The sequence below is a fragment of the Ambystoma mexicanum genome (genome assembly GCF_040938575.1).
Source record: "Ambystoma mexicanum isolate Mex_15411 chromosome 12 unlocalized genomic scaffold, UKY_AmexF1_1 Mex_chr12_unloc.1, whole genome shotgun sequence".
NCBI lineage: Eukaryota > Metazoa > Chordata > Amphibia > Caudata > Ambystomatidae > Ambystoma > Ambystoma mexicanum.
In genome coordinates, this window is record NW_027182322.1 from 6,581,719 (window position 1) to 6,597,282 (window position 15,564).

At 45.8% G+C, this 15,564-nt stretch overlaps 3 non-coding genes across 3 annotated transcripts; all 3 read left to right on the plus strand.

Annotated features, from left to right (window-relative positions):
* Positions 1–72, plus strand: TRNAH-GUG (transfer RNA histidin (anticodon GUG)). Its single transcript has one exon. It is a non-coding gene; the product is annotated as a tRNA-His (tRNA).
* A 2,398-nt stretch (positions 73–2,470) lies between these two features.
* Positions 2,471–2,542, plus strand: TRNAH-GUG (transfer RNA histidin (anticodon GUG)). The gene has a single exon. It is a non-coding gene; the product is annotated as a tRNA-His (tRNA).
* Positions 2,543–4,583: 2,041 nt separating this feature from the next.
* TRNAH-GUG (transfer RNA histidin (anticodon GUG)) lies at positions 4,584–4,655 on the plus strand. Its single transcript has one exon. It is a non-coding gene; the product is annotated as a tRNA-His (tRNA).
* The last annotated feature ends 10,909 nt before the right edge of the window (positions 4,656–15,564 follow it).

A 15,564-nucleotide genomic window follows, 5' to 3' on the forward strand; every position in this document is an offset into this window, starting at 1 on the left:
GCCGTGATCGTATAGTGGTTAGTACTCTGCGTTGTGGCCGCAGCAACCTCGGTTCGAATCCGAGTCACGGCCTTGCGGTGAGGCAATGTCACGGCAGTTGGGCAGATATTTTAGAATTTCCATTAATACATTGGCAATCTCTGTGGAGGACTGAAACAATTCGATATGTCCTGTTACTGTTATGAACCTTTTGTTTCTTTAATGCTCTTTGCACACTTTTTCATCGGGTGACTGTAATGTATTTCAACCAAATCTAATTAAGAGCGCATTATCTGGTGACATTTGCAGTACATGAAACATTATAACACTGCCATTTACGTCAATAACCACTAGCTTGATTAAGACATATGTATTGCAGCGACAGTATTTCCCAGTTACAAATGGGAATAAAAACAACATCCGCGAGGGATTGAACCAACGACATTTAACTGATGTTGCCAATGGAGCGCTTTACAGAGAGCGCGAGGACCCGCCTTTACAGTCACACGCTGATGATAATACAGATGTTTAAATAAACAGGCATATCTGTGGACTTGTGGTCTTTCTACATTGGGACTCATAGTCTAGTCCTAGGCTAATGTAGGCACTGGCGTATCTTTTAGTGGAATGAGAGGCATTCTGTAGTCGCGTGAAAGGACCTTTCAAGTCAATCTGATCTGTATTGTCCTGTGAAAAAAAGCGTTCTTAGACACAGTGAGGAGTTTTTGGGGATAATGGGAAAATCATTTCCAACTAAATGACAGGAATTTCTTAGTCCAATCATGAGGTGTGCTAGGCTTTTTTATACTGTGGCGGAAAGAGAGAGAGTATAACAGTCATTATAAATAAAGGGCCAAGGAAGTGACAGTTTATGGAAGGAACAATTTGCACATAGTTTTAGAATGTGGTCAGGAGGAGGACAATGTGCTTACACATATGAAACATTAGAAGGTAGACATTATGGAAGCACATATATTTCTTTATTTTTATTGTATTTGGGGAGAGGGGGTTAATATAGCACGTCCAATGTGGAAAAGTGCTTTCCATAGCACCTTGCAGGTGGGCGACATCTAGAGCTGTGCAGTAGCCACCCATGCCCCAGACGTCAAAGAGAACAAGAAGTTACACATGTTGGAAGTGAGGGTGAGACATTGAGGAGATATGATCCCCGTATGAAGCCGAGAGAAGGAGGAGGCGTGAACGTGCATCCATGTATGCAGGCGAGAAGGGAAGGAGCATTGGTCATGCATCCCTGCATGAGGGTGAGACAGGGAGGAGATATGATCCCCGTATGAAGCCGAGAGAAGGAGGAGGCGTGAACGTGCATCCATGTATGCGGGCGAGACAGGAAGGAGTGTTGGTCATGCATCCCTGCATGAGGGTGAGACAGGGAGGAGATATGATCCCCGTATGAAGCCGAGAGAAGGAGGAGGCGTGAACGTGCATCCATGTATGCAGGCGAGAAGGGAAGGAGCATTGGTCATGCATCCCTGCATGAGGGTGAGACAGGGAGGAGATATGATCCCCGTATGAAGCCGAGAGAAGGAGGAGGCGTGAACGTGCATCCATGTATGCGGGCGAGACAGGAAGGAGCATTGGTCATGCATCCCTGCATGAGGGTGAGACAGGGAGGAGATATGATCCCCGTATGAAGCCGAGAGAAGGAGGAGGCGTGAACGTGCATCCATGTATGCGGGCGAGACGGGAAGGAGCATTGGTTATGCATCCCTTCCTGAGGGTGAGACAGGGAGGAGATAAAATCCCAGTATGAAGCCGAGAGAACGAGGAGACATGAACGTGCATCCATGTATGCGGGCGAGAAGGGAAGGAGCATTGGTCATGCATCCCTGCATGAGGGTGAGACAGGGAGGAGATAAAATCCCTGTATGAAGCCAAGAGAACGAGGTGGCATGAACATGCATCCTTGTATGCAGGTGTGACATGGAGTCATCATGAACATGCATCCCTTTATAAGGACATAACATGGAGGACGCATGAACATGAATGCCTGAATTTTATGGTGGTGGCCTTCGGGTGATTTGGCACGTGCAATTGGTGAAGAGCACTTCTCCTGCGCAAAAAAATAAATGTACTATTAGCACCCCGGAGGGAGCCTCTGCACTTCTTATAGGGAGAAAACTCTGCAATGGAAGGGGACAGGGTCAATAACAGCTGTAAACTCTCACAAGACCATCACTGCTCTCACACTTTCCTGCTCTCAGGCTGGCGGGCCATTATCGGCCCTGGCTGCCGCACCATTGCCAGGTTTGTGTAACTATATTATTTCTAATTGGCTCCACTTTGATGACTTTCATTTGGATTCTGACTTGATTATTGAGATCTTAAATAAGTGACTGGGGATCAGGTGTCCACTTATTCTCATGGATAACATCACAACCAACCTTTAATTCAAACATGAGTCATGACATCACAGATGGAGTACAGCTTATGATAGAGGTGGAACATCACATCGTAGCAGCCCAAGTAACTCGCTGTGATCGTATAGTGGTTAGTACTCTGCGTTGTGGCCGCAGCAACCTCGGTTCGAATCCGAGTCACGGCATTGCGGTGAGGCAATGTCACGGCAGTTGGGCAGATATTTTAGAATTTCCATTAATACATTGGCAATCTCTGTGGAGGACTGAAACAATTCGATATGTCCTGTTACTGTTATGAACCTTTTGTTTCTTTAATGCTCTTTGCACACTTTTTCATCGGGTGACTGTAATGTATTTCAACCAAATCTAATTAAGAGCGTATTATCTGGTGACATTTGCAGTACATGAAACATTATAACACTGCCATTTACGTCAATAACCACTAGCTTGATTAAGACATATGTATTGCAGCGACAGTATTTCCCAGTTACAAATGGGAATAAAAACAACATCCGCGAGGGATTGAACCAACGACATTTAACTGATGTTGCCAATGGAGCGCTTTACAGAGAGCGCGAGGTCCCGCCTTTACAGTCACACGCTGATGATAATACAGATGTTTAAATAAACAGGCATATCTGTGGACTTGTGGTCTTTCTACATTGGGACTCATAGTCTAGTCCTAGGCTAATGTAGGCACTGGCGTATCTTTTAGTGGAATGAGAGGCATTCTGTAGTCGCGTGAAAGGACCTTTCAAGTCAATCTGATCTGTATTGTCCTGTGAAAAAAAGCGTTCTTAGACACAGTGAGGAGTTTTTGGGGATAATGGGAAAATCATTTCCAACTAAATGACAGGAATTTCTTAGTCCAATCATGAGGTGTGCTAGGCTTTTTTATACTGTGGCGGAAAGAGAGAGAGTATAACAGTCATTATAAATAAAGGGCCAAGGAAGTGACAGTTTATGGAAGGAACAATTTGCACATAGTTTTAGAATGTGGTCAGGAGGAGGACAATGTGCTTACACATATGAAACATTAGAAGGTAGACATTATGGAAGCACATATATTTCTTTATTTTTATTGTATTTGGGGAGAGGGGGTTAATATAGCACGTCCAATGTGGAAAAGTGCTTTCCATAGCACCTTGCAGGTGGGCGACATCTAGAGCTGTGCAGTAGCCACCCATGCCCCAGACGTCAAAGAGAACAAGAAGTTACACATGTTGGAAGTGAGGGTGAGACATTGAGGAGATATGATCCCCGTATGAAGCCGAGAGAAGGAGGAGGCGTGAACGTGCATCCATGTATGCAGGCGAGAAGGGAAGGAGCATTGGTCATGCATCCCTGCATGAGGGTGAGACAGGGAGGAGATATGATCCCCGTATGAAGCCGAGAGAAGGAGGAGGCGTGAACGTGCATCCATGTATGCGGGCGAGACAGGAAGGAGTGTTGGTCATGCATCCCTTCCTGAGGGTGAGACAGGGAGGAGATAAAATCCCAGTATGAAGCCGAGAGAACGAGGAGACATGAACGTGCATCCATGTATGCGGGCGAGAAGGGAAGGAGCATTGGTCATGCATCCCTGCATGAGGGTGAGACAGGGAGGAGATAAAATCCCTGTATGAAGCCAAGAGAACGAGGTGGCATGAACATGCATCCTTGTATGCAGGTGTGACATGGAGTCATCATGAACATGCATCCCTTTATAAGGACATAACATGGAGGACGCATGAACATGAATGCCTGAATTTTATGGTGGTGGCCTTCGGGTGATTTGGCACGTGCAATTGGTGAAGAGCACTTCTCCTGCGCAAAAAAATAAATGTACTATTAGCACCCCGGAGGGAGCCTCTGCACTTCTTATAGGGAGAAAACTCTGCAATGGAAGGGGACAGGGTCAATAACAGCTGTAAACTCTCACAAGACCATCACTGCTCTCACACTTTCCTGCTCTCAGGCTGGCGGGCCATTATCGGCCCTGGCTGCCGCACCATTGCCAGGTTTGTGTAACTATATTATTTCTAATTGGCTCCACTTTGATGACTTTCATTTGGATTCTGACTTGATTATTGAGATCTTAAATAAGTGACTGGGGATCAGGTGTCCACTTATTCTCATGGATAACATCACAACCAACCTTTAATTCAAACATGAGTCATGACATCACAGATGGAGTACAGCTTATGATAGAGGTGGAACGTCACATCGTAGCAGCCCAAGTAACTCGCCGTGATCGTATAGTGGTTAGTACTCTGCGTTGTGGCCGCAGCAACCTCGGTTCGAATCCGAGTCACGGCCTTGCGGTGAGGCAATGTCACGGCAGTTGGGCAGATATTTTAGAATTTCCATTAATACATTGGCAATCTCTGTGGAGGACTGAAACAATTCGATATGTCCTGTTACTGTTATGAACCTTTTGTTTCTTTAATGCTCTTTGCACACTTTTTCATCGGGTGACTGTAATGTATTTCAACCAAATCTAATTAAGAGCGTATTATCTGGTGACATTTGCAGTACATGAAACATTATAACACTGCCATTTACGTCAATAACCACTAGCTTGATTAAGACATATGTATTGCAGCGACAGTATTTCCCAGTTACAAATGGGAATAAAAACAACATCCGCGAGGGATTGAACCAACGACATTTAACTGATGTTGCCAATGGAGCGCTTTACAGAGAGCGCGAGGTCCCGCCTTTACAGTCACACGCTGATGATAATACAGATGTTTAAATAAACAGGCATATCTGTGGACTTGTGGTCTTTCTACATTGGGACTCATAGTCTAGTCCTAGGCTAATGTAGGCACTGGCGTATCTTTTAGTGGAATGAGAGGCATTCTGTAGTCGCGTGAAAGGACCTTTCAAGTCAATCTGATCTGTATTGTCCTGTGAAAAAAAGCGTTCTTAGACACAGTGAGGAGTTTTTGGGGATAATGGGAAAATCATTTCCAACTAAATGACAGGAATTTCTTAGTCCAATCATGAGGTGTGCTAGGCTTTTTTATACTGTGGCGGAAAGAGAGAGAGTATAACAGTCATTATAAATAAAGGGCCAAGGAAGTGACAGTTTATGGAAGGAACAATTTGCACATAGTTTTAGAATGTGGTCAGGAGGAGGACAATGTGCTTACACATATGAAACATTAGAAGGTAGACATTATGGAAGCACATATATTTCTTTATTTTTATTGTATTTGGGGAGAGGGGGTTAATATAGCACGTCCAATGTGGAAAAGTGCTTTCCATAGCACCTTGCAGGTGGGCGACATCTAGAGCTGTGCAGTAGCCACCCATGCCCCAGACGTCAAAGAGAACAAGAAGTTACACATGTTGGAAGTGAGGGTGAGACATTGAGGAGATATGATCCCCGTATGAAGCCGAGAGAAGGAGGAGGCGTGAACGTGCATCCATGTATGCAGGCGAGAAGGGAAGGAGCATTGGTCATGCATCCCTGCATGAGGGTGAGACAGGGAGGAGATATGATCCCCGTATGAAGCCGAGAGAAGGAGGAGGCGTGAACGTGCATCCATGTATGCGGGCGAGACAGGAAGGAGCGTTGGTCATGCATCCCTGCATGAGGGTGAGACAGGGAGGAGATATGATCCCCGTATGAAGCCGAGAGAAGGAGGAGGCGTGAACGTGCATCCATGTATGCAGGCGAGAAGGGAAGGAGCATTGGTCATGCATCCCTGCATGAGGGTGAGACAGGGAGGAGATATGATCCCCGTATGAAGCCGAGAGAAGGAGGAGGCGTGAACGTGCATCCATGTATGCGGGCGAGACAGGAAGGAGCATTGGTCATGCATCCCTGCATGAGGGTGAGACAGGGAGGAGATATGATCCCCGTATGAAGCCAAGAGAAGGAGGAGGCGTGAACGTGCATCCATGTATGCGGGCGAGACGGGAAGGAGCATTGGTCATGCATCCCTTCCTGAGGGTGAGACAGGGAGGAGATAAAATCCCAGTATGAAGCCGAGAGAACGAGGAGACATGAACGTGCATCCATGTATGCGGGCGAGAAGGGAAGGAGCATTGGTCATGCATCCCTGCATGAGGGTGAGACAGGGAGGAGATAAAATCCCTGTATGAAGCCAAGAGAACGAGGTGGCATGAAAATGCATCCTTGTATGCAGGTGTGGCATGGAGTCATCATGAACATGCATCCCTTTATAAGGACATAACATGGAGGACGCATGAACATGAATGCCTGAATTTTATGGTGGTGGCCTTCGGGTGATTTGGCACGTGCAATTGGTGAAGAGCACTTCTCCTGCGCAAAAAAATAAATGTACTATTAGCACCCTGGAGGGAGCCTCTGCACTTCTTATAGGGAGAAAACTCTGCAATGGAAGGGGACAGGGTCAATAACAGCTGTAAACTCTCACAAGACCATCACTGCTCTCACACTTTCCTGCTCTCAGGCTGGCGGGCCATTATCGGCCCTGGCTGCCGCACCATTGCCAGGTTTGTGTAACTATATTATTTCTAATTGGCTCCACTTTGATGACTTTCATTTGGATTCTGACTTGATTATTGAGATCTTAAATAAGTGACTGGGGATCAGGTGTCCACTTATTCTCATGGATAACATCACAACCAACCTTTAATTCAAACATGAGTCATGACATCACAGATGGAGTACAGCTTATGATAGAGGTGGAACGTCACATTGTAGCAGCCCAAGTAGCTCGCCGTGATCGTATAGTGGTTAGTACTCTGCATTGTGGCCGCAGCAACCTCGGTTTGAATCCGAGTCACGGCTTTGCGGGGAGGCAATGTCACGGCAGTTGGGCAGATATTTTAGAATTTCCATTAATACATTGGCAATCTCTGTGGAGGACTGAAACAATTCGATATGTCCTGTTACTGTTATGAACCTTTTGTTTCTTTAATGCTCTTTGCACACTTTTTCATCGGGTGACTGTAATGTATTTCAACCAAATCTAATTAAGAGCGCATTATCTGGTGACATTTGCAGTACATGAAACATTATAACACTGCCATTTACGTCAATAACCACTAGCTTGATTAAGACATATGTATTGCAGCAACAGTATTTCCCAGTTACAAATGGGAATAAAAACAACATCCGCGAGGGATTGAACCAACGACATTTAACTGATGTTGCCAATGGAGCGCTTTACAGAGAGCGCGAGGTCCCGCCTTTACAGTCACACGCTGATGATAATACAGATGTTTAAATAAACAGGCATATCTGTGGACTTGTGGTCTTTCTACATTGGGACTCATAGTCTAGTCCTAGGCTAATGTAGGCACTGGCGTATCTTTTAGTGGAATGAGAGGCATTCTGTAGTCGCGTGAAAGGACCTTTCAAGTCAATCTGATCTGTATTGTCCTGTGAAAAAAAGCGTTCTTAGACACAGTGAGGAGTTTTTGGGGATAATGGGAAAATCATTTCCAACTAAATGACAGGAATTTCTTAGTCCAATCATGAGGTGTGCTAGTCTTTTTTATACTGTGGCGGAAAGAGAGAGAGTATAACAGTCATTATAAATAAAGGGCCAAGGAAGTGACAGTTTATGGAAGGAACAATTTGCACATAGTTTTAGAATGTGGTCAGGAGGAGGACAATGTGCTTACACATATGAAACATTAGAAGGTAGACATTATGGAAGCACATATATTTCTTTATTTTTATTGTATTTGGGGAGAGGGGGTTAATATAGCACGTCCAATGTGGAAAAGTGCTTTCCATAGCACCTTGCAGGTGGGCGACATCTAGAGCTGTGCAGTAGCCACCCATGCCCCAGACGTCAAAGAGAACAAGAAGTTACACATGTTGGAAGTGAGGGTGAGACATTGAGGAGATATGATCCCCGTATGAAGCCGAGAGAAGGAGGAGGCGTGAACGTGCATCCATGTATGCAGGCGAGAAGGGAAGGAGCATTGGTCATGCATCCCTGCATGAGGGTGAGACAGGGAGGAGATATGATCCCCGTATGAAGCCGAGAGAAGGAGGAGGCGTGAACGTGCATCCATGTATGCGGGCGAGACAGGAAGGAGCGTTGGTCATGCATCCCTGCATGAGGGTGAGACAGGGAGGAGATATGATCCCCGTATGAAGCCGAGAGAAGGAGGAGGCGTGAACGTGCATCCATGTATGCAGGCGAGAAGGGAAGGAGCATTGGTCATGCATCCCTGCATGAGGGTGAGACAGGGAGGAGATATGATCCCCGTATGAAGCCGAGAGAAGGAGGAGGCGTGAACGTGCATCCATGTATGCGGGCGAGACAGGAAGGAGCATTGGTCATGCATCCCTGCATGAGGGTGAGACAGGGAGGAGATATGATCCCCGTATGAAGCCGAGAGAAGGAGGAGGCGTGAACGTGCATCCATGTATGCGGGCGAGACGGGAAGGAGCATTGGTCATGCATCCCTTCCTGAGGGTGAGACAGGGAGGAGATAAAATCCCAGTATGAAGCCGAGAGAACGAGGAGACATGAACGTGCATCCATGTATGCGGGCGAGAAGGGAAGGAGCATTGGTCATGCATCCCTGCATGAGGGTGAGACAGGGAGGAGATAAAATCCCTGTATGAAGACAAGAGAACGAGGTGGCATGAACATGCATGCTTGTATGCAGGTGTGACATGGAGTCATCATGAACATGCATCCCTTTATAAGGACATAACATGGAGGACGCATGAACATGAATGCCTGAATTTTATGGTGGTGGCCTTCGGGTGATTTGGCACGTGCAATTGGTGAAGAGCACTTCTCCTGCGCAAAAAAATAAATGTACTATTAGCACCCCGGAGGGAGCCTCTGCACTTCTTATAGCGAGAAAACTCTGCAATGGAAGGGGACAGGGTCAATAACAGCTGTAAACTCTCACAAGACCATCACTGCTCTCACACTTTCCTGCTCTCAGGCTGGCGGGCCATTATCGGCCCCGGCTGCCGCACCATTGCCAGGTTTGTGTAACTATATTATTTCTAATTGGCTCCACTTTGATGACTTTCATTTGGATTCTGACTTGATTATTGAGATCTTAAATAAGTGACTGGGGATCAGGTGTCCACTTATTCTCATGGATAACTTCACAACCAACCTTTAATTCAAACATGAGTCATGACATCACAGATGGAGTACAGCTTATGATAGAGGTGGAACGTCACATTGTAGCAGCCCAAGTAGCTCGCTGTGATCGTATAGTGGTTAGTACTCTGCGTTGTGGCCGCAGCAACGGTTCGAATCCGAGTCACGGCATTGCGGTGGCAGTTGGGCAAATATTTTAGAATTTCCATTAATACATTGGCAATCTCTGTGGAGGACTGAAACAATTCGATATGTCCTGTTACTGTTATGAACCTTTTGTTTCTTTAATGCTCTTTGCACACTTTTTCATCGGGTGACTGTAATGTATTTCAACCAAATCTAATTAAGAGCGCATTATCTGGTGACATTTGCAGTACATGAAACATTATAACACTGCCATTTACGTCAATAACCACTAGCTTGATTAAGACATATGTATTGCAGCGACAGTATTTCCCAGTTACAAATGGGAATAAAAACAACATCCGCGAGGGATTGAACCAACGACATTTAACTGATGTTGCCAATGGAGCGCTTTACAGAGAGTGCGAGGTCCCGCCTTTACAGTCACACGCTGATGATAATACAGATGTTTAAATAAACAGGCATATCTGTGGACTTGTGGTCTTTCTACATTGGGACTCATAGTCTAGTCCTAGGCTAATGTAGGCACTGGCATATCTTTTAGTGGAATGATAGGCATTCTGTAGTCGCGTGAAAGGACCTTTCAAGTCAATCTGATCTGTATTGTCCTGTGAAAAAAAGCGTTCTTAGACACAGTGAGGAGTTTTTGGGGATAATGGGAAAATCATTTCCAACTAAATGACAGGAATTTCTTAGTCCAATCATGAGGTGTGCTAGGCTTTTTTATACTGTGGCGGAAAGAGAGAGAGTATAACAGTCATTATAAATAAAGGGCCAAGGAAGTGACAGTTTATGGAAGGAACAATTTGCACATAGTTTTAGAATGTGGTCAGGTGGAGGACAATGTGCTTACACATATGAAACATTAAAAGTAGACATTATGGAAGCACATATATTTCTTTATTTTTATTGTATTTGGGGAGAGGGGGTTAATATAGCACGTCCAATGTGGAAAAGTGCTTTCCATAGCACCTTGCAGGTGGGCGACATCTAGAGCTGTGCAGTAGCCACCCATGCCCCAGACGTCAAAGAGAACAAGAAGTTACACATGTTGGAACTGAGGGTGAGACATTGAGGAGATATGATCCCCGTATGAAGCCGAGAGAAGGAGGAGGCGTGAACGTGCATCCATGTATGCAGGCGAGAAGGGAAGGAGCATTGGTCATGCATCCCTGCATGAGGGTGAGACAGGGAGGAGATATGATCCCCGTATGAAGCCGAGAGAAGGAGGAGGCGTGAACGTGCATCCATGTATGCGGGCGAGACAGGAAGGAGCGTTGGTCATGCATCCCTGCATGAGGGTGAGACAGGGAGGAGATATGATCCCCGTATGAAGCCGAGAGAAGGAGGAGGCGTGAACGTGCATCCATGTATGCAGGCGAGAAGGGAAGGAGCGTTGGTCATGCATCCCTGCATGAGGGTGAGACAGGGAGGAGATATGATCCCCGTATGAAGCCGAGAGAAGGAGGAGGCGTGAACGTGCATCCATGTATGCGGGCGAGACAGGAAGAGCATTGGTCATGCATCCCTGCATGAGGGTGAGACAGGGAGGAGATATGATCCCCGTATGAAGCCGAGAGAAGGAGGAGGCGTGAACGTGCATCCATGTATGCGGGCGAGACGGGAAGGAGCATTGGTCATGCATCCCTTCCTGAGGGTGAGACAGGGAGGAGATAAAATCCCAGTATGAAGCCGAGAGAACGAGGAGACATGAACGTGCATCCATGTATGCGGGCGAGAAGGGAAGGAGCATTGGTCATGCATCCCTGCATGAGGGTGAGACAGGGAGGAGATAAAATCCCTGTATGAAGACAAGAGAACGAGGTGGCATGAACATGCATCCTTGTATGCAGGTGTGACATGGAGTCATCATGAAGATGCATCCCTTTATAAGGACATAACATGGAGGACGCATGAACATGAATGCCTGAATTTTATGGTGGTGGCCTTCGGGTGATTTGGCACGTGCAATTGGTGAAGAGCACTTCTCCTGCGCAAAAAAATAAATGTACTATTAGCACCCCGGAGGGAGCCTCTGCACTTCTTATAGGGAGAAAACTCTGCAATGGAAGGGGACAGGGTCAATAACAGCTGTAAACTCTCACAAGACCATCACTGCTCTCACACTTTCCTGCTCTCAGGCTGGCGGGCCATTATCGGCCCTGGCTGCCGCACCATTGCCAGGTTTGTGTAACTATATTATTTCTAATTGGCTCCACTTTGATGACTTTCATTTGGATTCTGACTTGATTATTGAGATCTTAAATAAGTGACTGGGGATCAGGTGTCCACTTATTCTCATGGATAACATCACAACCAACCTTTAATTCAAACATGAGTCATGACATCACAGATGGAGTACAGCTTATGATAGAGGTGGAACGTCACATCGTAGCAGCCCAAGTAGCTCGCCGTGATCATATAGTGGTTAGTACTCGGTTCGAATCCGAGTCACGGCATTGCGGTGAGGCAATGTCACGGCAGTTGGGCAGATATTTTAGAATTTCCATTAATACATTGGCAATCTCTGTGGAGGACTGAAACAATTCGATATGTCCTGTTACTGTTATGAACCTTTTGTTTCTTTAATGCTCTTTGCACACTTTTTCATCGGGTGACTGTAATGTATTTCAACCAAATCTAATTAAGAGCGCATTATCTGGTGACATTTGCAGTACATGAAACATTATAACACTGCCATTTACGTCAATAACCACTAGCTTGATTAAGACATATGTATTGCAGCGACAGTATTTCCCAGTTACAAATGGGAATAAAAACAACATCCGCGAGGGATTGAACCAACGACATTTAACTGATGTTGCCAATGGAGCGCTTTACAGAGAGCGCGAGGTCCCGCCTTTACAGTCACACGCTGATGATAATACAGATGTTTAAATAAACAGGCATATCTGTGGACTTGTGGTCTTTCTACATTGGGACTCATAGTCTAGTCCTAGGCTATTGTAGGCACTGGCGTATCTTTTAGTGGAATGAGAGGCATTCTGTAGTTGCGTGAAAGGACCTTTCAAGTCAATCTGATCTGTATTGTCCTGTGAAAAAAAGCGTTCTTAGACACAGTGAGGAGTTTTTGGGGATAATGGGAAAATCATTTCCAACTAAATGACAGGAATTTCTTAGTCCAATCATGAGGTGTGCTAGGCTTTTTTATACTGTGGCGGAAAGAGAGAGAGTATAACAGTCATAATAAATAAAGGGCCAAGGAAGTGACAGTTTATGGAAGGAACAATTTGCACATAGTTTTAGAATGTGGTCAGGAGGAGGACAATGTGCTTACACATATGAAACATTAGAAGGTAGACATTATGGAAGCACATATATTTCTTTATTTTTATTGTATTTGGGGAGAGGGGGTTAATATAGCACGTCCAATGTGGAAAAGTGCTTTCCATAGCGCCTTGCAGGTGGGCGACATCTAGAGCTGTGCAGTAGCCACCCATGCCCCAGACGTCAAAGAGAACAAGAAGTTACACATGTTGGAAGTGAGGGTGAGACATTGAGGAGATATGATCCCCGTATGAAGCCGAGAGAAGGAGGAGGCGTGAACGTGCATCCATGTATGCCGGCGAGAAGGGAAGGAGCGTTGGTCATGCATCCCTGCATGAGGGTGAGACAGGGAGGAGATATGATCCCCGTATGAAGCCGAGAGAAGGAGGAGGCGTGAACGGGCATCCATGTATGCGGGCGAGACAGGAAGGAGCGTTGGTCATGCATCCCTGCATGAGGGTGAGACAGGGAGGAGATATGATCCCCGTATGAAGCCGAGAGAAGGAGGAGGCGTGAACGTGCATCCATGTATGCAGGCGAGAAGGGAAGGAGCATTGGTCATGCATCCCTGCATGAGGGTGAGACAGGGAGGAGATATGATCCCCGTATGAAGCCGAGAGAAGGAGGAGGCGTGAACGTGCATCCATGTATGCGGGCGAGACAGGAAGGAGCATTGGTCATGCATCCCTGCATGAGGGTGAGACAGGGAGTAGATATGATCCCCGTATGAAGCCGAGAGAAGGAGGAGGCGTCAACGTGCATCCATGTATGCGGGCGAGACGGGAAGGAGCATTGGTCATGCATCCCTTGCTGAGGGTGAGACAGGGAGGAGATAAAATCCCCGTATGAAGCCGAGAGAACGAGGAGACATGAACGTGCATCCATGTATGCGGGCGAGAAGGGAAGGAGCATTGGTCATGCATCCCTGCATGAGGGTGAGACAGGGAGGAGATAAAATCCCTGTATGAAGCCAAGAGAACGAGGTGGCATGAACATGCATCCTTGTATGCAGGTGTGACATGGAGTCATCATGAACATGCATCCCTTTATAAGGACATAACATGGAGGACGCATGAACATGAATGCCTGAATTTTATGGTGGTGGCCTTCGGGTGATTTGGCACGTGCAATTGGTGAAGAGCACTTCTCCTGCGCAAAAAAATAAATGTACTATTAGCACCCCGGAGCGAGCCTCTGCACTTCTTATAGGGAGAAAACTCTGCAATGGAAGGGGACAGGGTCAATAACAGCTGTAAACTCTCACAAGACCATCACTGCTCTCACACTTTCCTGCTCTCAGGCTGGCGGGCCATTATCGGCCCTGGCTGCCGCACCATTGCCAGGTTTGTGTAACTATATTATTTCTAATTGGCTCCACTTTGATGACTTTCATTTGGATTCTGACTTGATTATTGAGATCTTAAATAAGTGACTGGGGATCAGGTGTCCACTTATTCTCATGGATAACATCACAACCAACCTTTAATTCAAACATGAGTCATGACATCACAGATGGAGTACAGCTTATGATAGAGGTGGAACGTCACATTGTAGCAGCCCAAGTAGCTCGCTGTGATCGTATACTCTGCGTTGTGGCCGCAGCAACCTCGGTTCGAATCCGAGTCAGGGCATTGCGGATATTTTAGAATTTCCATTAATACATTGGCAATCTCTGTGGAGGACTGAAACAATTCGATATGTCCTGTTACTGTTATGAACCTTTTGTTTCTTTAATGCTCTTTGCACACTTTTTCATCGGGTGACTGTAATGTATTTCAACCAAATCTAATTAAGAGCGCATTATGTGGTGACATTTGCAATACATGAAACATTATAACACTGCCATTTACGTCAATAACCACTAGCTTGATTAAGACATATGTATTGCAGCGACAGTATTTCCCAGTTACAAATGGGAATAAAAACAACATCCGCGAGGGATTGAACCAACGACATTTAACTGATGTTGCCAATGGAGCGCGTTACAGAGAGCGCGAGGTCCCGCCTTTACAGTCACACGCTGATGATAATACAGATGTTTAAATAAACAGGCATATCTGTGGACTTGTGGTCTTTCTACATTGGGACTCATAGTCTAGTCCTAGGCTATTGTAGGCACTGGCGTATCTTTTAGTGGAATGAGAGGCATTCTGTAGTCGCGTGAAAGGACCTTTCAAGTCAATCTGATCTGTATTGTCCTGTGAAAAAAAGCGTTCTTAGACACAGTGAGGAGTTTTTGGGGATAATGGGAAAATCATTTCCAACTAAATGACAGGAATTTCTTAGTCCAATCATGAGGTGTGCTAGGCTTTTTTATACTGTGGCGGAAAGAGAGAGAGTATAACAGTCATTATAAATAAAGGGCCAAGGAAGTGACAGTTTATGGAAGGAACAATTTGCACATAGTTTTAGAATGTGGTCAGGAGGAGGACAATGTGCTTACACATATGAAACATTAGAAGGTAGATATTATGGAAGCACATATATTTCTTTATTTTTATTGTATTTGGGGAGAGGGGGTTAATATAGCACGTCCAATGTGGAAAAGTGCTTTCCATAGCACCTTGCAGGTGGGCGACATCTAGAGCTGTGCAGTAGCCACCCATGCCCCAGACGTCAAAGAGAACAAGAAGTTACACATGTTGGAAGTGAGGGTGAGACATTGAGGAGATATGATCCCCGTATGAAGCCGAGAGAAGGAGGAGGCGTGA